This window comes from Mandrillus leucophaeus, unplaced genomic scaffold (genome assembly GCF_000951045.1).
Source record: "Mandrillus leucophaeus isolate KB7577 unplaced genomic scaffold, Mleu.le_1.0 Scaffold1312, whole genome shotgun sequence".
NCBI lineage: Eukaryota > Metazoa > Chordata > Mammalia > Primates > Cercopithecidae > Mandrillus > Mandrillus leucophaeus.
The window spans coordinates 54426-61017 of record NW_012101269.1 but is presented as its reverse complement, the minus strand read 5'-3'; positions in this window follow the sequence as shown (position 1 = coordinate 61017).

The window sequence follows — 6592 nt, the reverse complement described above, 5'->3', positions numbered from 1 at the left end:
TTTTTTTTTTTTTTTAGTAGAGATGGGGTTTCACCATGTTGATCAGGCTGGTCTCTAATGCCTGACTTCATATTCCATATGCCTCCACCTCCCAAAGTGCTGGGATTACAGGTGTGAGTCACCACGCCTGGCCTTGCCCATGTTTTCTAATGGGTAAGTCATCTCCTCTTTTTTTCTCAATGATTTAGATGTTCTCTCTATAAATTAAGAATATTCATTGGCAGTGCTCATGTGATGGATGCACCAAAGTCTCAGAAATCACCACTAAAGAACTTATTCATGTAACCAAACACCACCCGTTCCCCAAAAACTCACTGAAATAAAAAATAAAATAGGTTTTTTTTTTTTTTTTTAGAAAAAAGAATAGTCATTGGCTGTCATGTTGGCAACAGACATTTTCTCCTAAGTTTGTAGTTTGGCTTTTGACATAATTAAAGTCATAATTTTTTTTTTAGATTTCTTTATGTCGTCAAATTTATCCAACTTTGTCTATGTAAGTTTCTTGTTTAAAGGCCTTGCTCATTCCAAGACTAGCAACATATTACCCAATTCTTTCTTTTGGAAATTTTATGAGTCATTTTTTATGTTTAAATCTCTAAACCATCTGTAATTCCAATTTTATTTTCCACAGGAAGGATAAGGGAAAATTTTGAAAAAGCTTCCTAAAATATTTTGCATTTCATTAAATCAGAAAGAAAAGTACCACATCTTCCCTCTAATTCTCCATTTTTTACATAACATTCTCTAAGTAAGCTACAAATGCATCTTTTACAATAAAAATTTGAAAAATAGAGAAATGTTTATGGAAGAAAAAATCAATAGTAAGTCTACCAGTTAAAGATAATTCCTATTATTTTTGGTGTATTTATTTAGGTACAAGTATAGTTTTTATAAAGTGAGGGTCATACACTATATAGAAATTTGATTCCTGATTTTATTTAATATTAAGCCATGAAATTTTAGCTCTACATCATTAAATAGTCTTTAAAAACACAATCTTAAAGGGCTACATAGTGAATGTAGTATTATGTAAATGTTGGAATAATAACCATTTCAACAATTCAGAAATGGACCAATAAAAGAAAAATTAATAAATTAAAATGTGCATGTTTAGGATATTTCCAAATAACTCTTCTAATAGATAATAGTAATTTCTACTTCTGCCAACTGTGTTTGAGAGCATTTGCCTCAAACTAAATATTTTCTTTTAATCCTACCATTCTGGAAGGTGACAACTGGCTTATTGTTGGGAGCCTTTTATATACCATGGAATTGCCTTGGAATGCTAGTGCACAGGAGGAATGTCTCAGGATTTAAGAAAATCCCTTAAAGTCTTCAAGTCCTCAGTGGTTCCAATCCTGAGAAAATTAGATGTTTGTCCCAAATTCCCATTTATGCCAAAGCAGAAAATCATTGTCTTCTTTCTCCAAGTGACTAAAGTCCCATCCAGGACAAATGCTCTATCACACTTTGGGTTATTGTGACTCAGAAAAGTTGTCAGATAAGTTGTATATTCCCTGATCCTGTCTTCTGAGTAGAAAGCCTCAGTTTAGATCTGAACAAATTTGAGAATTGCAGAGTTCATCAGAAGGTAAAGGGCAGAGGAGAGGAAAGCATAGAGGAGAGGGAGGAAAAAGAAAAAGAAGATTATTTGTTGGGTCTCATCTCTTATCATTTGTCCCAAGGAGTCTGAAGAAACCCCATGGCTGACACGGAAGTCAGGCTCTAGCCAAAACTTAAAATGAGAGTATTATTTAGGGAGTTGTTGTTTAATCAAGAAGGCATGCTTTCTCCACATTTAATAACTACTATGGAGTAGCCATGAGATTAAGTAGTGTCAGAAAGGGATGGGTGAGGGTCATTAAACCAAGACAGTCTCCAGGTCTTTCTGGTGAGTGTCAGAGCTGTTAAAGAAGTCTTTACCATCACCAAGTCTCAGAGTTTTCATTTGTAAATTAAATGGAAGAGAGAGGCAGAAGAAAATAAAAACAGCATTTATCAAAGCCTTTCTACACATCAATCACCATATATATATATGAAACATATACTCTAATTTGATCATCACAGCAACCCTATATCATTATTCTCATTTCACAGGTAAGAAACTGAGACTCACAGAAAAGTTCAGAAAATTAACATGGTTACACAACCAGGAAGTAAATGCAGAGCCAGGATTTCAATGTAGTTGTCTAATTCCAATGCTCATGTGCAGTCTACAAGATTCTGATGCTATCTTGAGCAAGGCATTTAACTTCTGAAGACTTGATTGTCCTATTTTTAACATAAAACAGGCAAAAGTAATTATGCAGAGTTATCAAAGGTACGGACATCCTTTAGTTCCCCGAAACATAGGAGGTTATTTGTAAATTTGATTATGGTGATGCTTTTGTACTTGTCGAGTTGTAACATGAGAGAGTCTGTGGCTCAACATTTAATTTAGTCCTATATAATTACCTATTTATAGCACAGGAAACCAGCATGGTCTATAAATAGTGGGCATTAAAATCTTACTGTAGAAATTCATAAATTGAAATTTAACTAAATACTCAAATATGCTTGTGTTTCCATCAGTGATTATTCAGTTAAAACAATGCAAGTCTGATGCGACAACTGGAGTCAGAACTACTGTGAAACGCAGGAGGGGAAAGGAAGCCCACAGTGGGTCCAGCCTTTGATCTCTGTGACCTTTTGCCCCTTCCATTTACCAACTGCAGTTCTCTGTCTCTTTTCCTCCTCCCATTGAAACCCACTCTCAAGAGATCTAGCATCAGGTATTTATAATCAAGGGTACAGTTTAAACAGCATGCTACTGGGTATTTAAAGTATTGGTTCCTTAGCTTAGCGATCTCTGGGTATTTAAATTATTTGTTCCTTAGCTTAGTTATAGGTGGTACAGAAGCAGAGGAGAGAAAGGAATGAAGGAATGAGAGAAAGGGAAAGGGACAAGATGGGATTTGTTTTTTATGTTGACAATGATGTTAGAGTTAAATTAACCCCCAATACCTGAGATCAGGAAAGAAGGTGGTTAGGAGGTAGGGAGCAATTCTGTTCTTTTCTCCCACTGGAAAGATTGCAGACGTTGTGCAAGAATGTGGGTTGGAGACAATGTGATGTAATGGGGTAAACACTGGCTTTACATTCTAAGACCTGGGATTTGATTCTTACTCTGCCACTCTCTAGCTTCAAACATTAGGCAAATTACCCTTCCTATGGGGGCTTTTATTTATTCAACTGTAAATTTAGGAGGTCGAGGTCACAACTTCGAAAGACCTTCATACTTAGATTTTCTATGACTCTAGTACTTGAGCACTTTTGGAATGACAGGATGTAGATTAATTATTATTTTGCTTAAAATTTATAAATAAACAGGTTTATACAACAAGAATACTTTCAAGCCAAATTCCAAAAGTATACTTCCTCTTTTCTGGTACATGGAATAAATCCTTGCATGCTGAGATTAAATTATTGTTTTTTTTCACCAGTACTCCTACCTATCAGTACCTGTCATTTCCACCTCAACCTGGGGACACCTCCTTTTCTCCACACAGCTCCCTTCACCCCCACCACTGGCTACCTTGCAAGTAGCCTCATCTCTTCACTGGGCAGTAAAATGAGACTGGACTCTGCCTCTTGAGTTGCTTGGCACAAAGCAGAGTGTAAAGGGGATGGGGATGGTCGTGCCTCACACCTCACAGGATTCCTGGGGATTTAGCGGGGTCTTGTGCATGCAAACTGCAAAGCCTACACAAGGGAATGATATAGGAGTTAAAAAATATATATTTAGGCAGTTAGTGAGTGTACGGGAGCCTTCAGTAACGTTTTTCTTTTTATAAAAAAACAGCGCCAAAATCATTTCTTTTCTAACAAAAAGCAGCCTAGGCTGGGCACAGTGGCTCATGCCCATAATCCCAGAACTTTGGGAGGCTGAGGTGGGTGGATCACCTGAGCTCAGGAGTTCAAGGCCAGCCTTGCCATCATGGTGAAACACTGTCTCCACCAAAAATACAAAAAATTAGCCAGGTGTAGTGGCAGGTGCCTGTAATTCCAGCTATTCGGGAGGCTGAGGCAGGAGTATCGCTCGAACCCAGGAGACAGAGGTTGCAGTGAGCTGAGATCACACCACTGCACTCCAGCCTGGGCGACAAGAGTGAAGCTTCAGCTCAAAAAAACCAAAAAACGAAAAGCAAAGAAGCCTAAAATATCAAGCTGCAAGCATAGATAAGCAAGCTAGAAGCTTGCAGCTGTGGATACCTGGAAGCCAGGTATGTTTAACATAGAGGTTTTCTCTCCCCTTTTCTTTGTAGCCATGTGTGCAGGTGTCATGGTGCCAGTCAGGTAAAGACCCTATTTGCATAATAAAAGATTAGGGTGGGATGGCCATCTCCTTCTCTGGCTATGTAAATGGCACACCTGGTCCAACCAATCCACTATGCCCTATGTAAATCAAACACCACCTCCTCAAGTTTCTCTATAAAACCAATCACATCTTGCTCCAAACCCTGAAACCCAGTTGGGCCCCCTTCACCTGCACAAGGAAGCTCTCTCTTCTTTCTCCAGCCTGTTAAACTTTCCGCTCTTAAGCCTACTCCTCGTGTATCTGTCTTCCACCTTCTTAGTACAAGACAATGAACCTCAAATATTTCCCCAGAAAAATGATGCTGCTCCAGGAAAACTAGAAGGAATGATGGTGACAAGGAGAAGACATGCCACAGAGTTTTTTACTCTCTGTTTCAATAAACACCCCCTATTATTTAATGTTGAATATGTATGTAACAGAGGATTCTGTACCTGCCTGTCCTGTTCCTTCTGTGTCCTGTTATCCCCTTTCCCTCCAGCTAAGAGTATTACGTTTGTGTGGAAATTTGTTGGTGGCCATGTGGCTTCACTGCTTGAAATAAAAAGCCACTGTTTGCTTTCTTTATCTTACTAAGCAAAGATAAACATCTCACCGTTTTAGATAAAAAGACCCGTGACTCTTTCACTCAGGCATTGTGCTAGTGTGAACTCATCATGGTCCTAAACCTCATGGAGCTGCAGTCGGTGTTGCATTCCATTCCCACTCTTTCCAAAAGTGTTCAACCTCTCTGTGCCTCAATTACTTCTGTAAAATAAAAATAAAGGCCGTCGCGGTGGCTCATGCCTATAATCTCAGCACTTTGGGAGGCTGAGGTGGGCAGATCACAAGGTCAAGAGATCAAGACCATCCTGTCCAACATGGTGAAATCCTCTCGCTACTAAAAATGCAAAAATTAGTTGGGCATGGTGGCATGGGCCTGTAATCCTAGCTACTCAGGAGGCTGAGGCAGGAGAATCACTTGAACCCAGGAGGCAGAGGTGGCAGTGAGCCAGGATTACGCCATTGCATTCCAGCCTGGCGACAGAGCGAGACTCCATCTCAAAAAAAAAAAAAAAAAAGAAAGAAAGAAAGAAAAATATTACCTACTATATAATATTGTAACAATTATAAGATATAATTCAGCTAAAGTGCTTATAACAGTATCTGTCACATAGTAAATACATACTAATTAAGGAAAATCCCCAGTTGCCTTCCTCAGGTTGCAATATTTTGAGAATTATAAAACAGTAATCTGAATGGCGCCAACAGCCCCCAGGTCTCTCGGTTGACCTGCAGCATATGCTAATACCAGGCAAATCACCTACAAAACCACCTAAGCATCCTCCAGGTACTGACCCGACAAACTTAAACTATCACCGTCTTCATGAGACATAGTCATAAGCTGAGTCTCTGCCAGCTCTCAAACCACAGCCACTCTAAATTCTTCTGATAGTCCATTCCTCTGGCTCCCTTCCTCTCTTGATAACACCCCGGATCTCCCCTCTCCTTATGCCTATTCTCTTCCCTTCCCAGCCAACAGCTCTTATCATAGTTGTGTAAGTGCAGGCTGCTGAGGCAAGGAGAGAAGTTGGCTTCTCTCCCAAGGAAAACAATTAGTGAAGCATTAACTTCTCTTAATGGGCAAAGCAACATTAAGCAGATGGAAGCCCAGACCCAGGTCACTTTGCAGAGAGCCAAAGCTGTGATGGGGCTGCCAGTGTTCATATATGACCTCTAAATTGAAACTTAATTGGCCACTAATGGAATTCATCTAATTAAAAACACTTGTAATTAAGCATGAAGAAGAAAAAGAGCCTGAATTTTGGACTTGGAGAAAGCAAAACTACATTTGATATGGTCAATAAACCCATACTTGAGAGCATATTCCATTATCTCCTGTCCTCCATCATACATTGCTCATACCACATCAGAAAGCCCTCTGTGGTGCCCTCCCCTCCCTAGTTCCACCATTGACAGTGGGGGCAGTAACTCCAGGGTGTCCCCTGAGAGGTAAGAAAGTAGCAATAGGCCGGGCGTGGTGGCTCAAGCCTGTAATCCCAGCACTTTGGGAGGCCGAAACAGGCAGATCACGAAGTCAGGAGATCGAGACCATCCTGGCTAACACAGTGAAAGCCCATCTCTACTAAAAAAATACAAAAAACTAGCCGGGCGAGGTGGCAGTCGCCTGTAGTCCCAGCTACTTGGGAGGCTGAGGCAGGAGAATGGCGTAAACCCGGGAGGCGGAGCTTGCAGTGA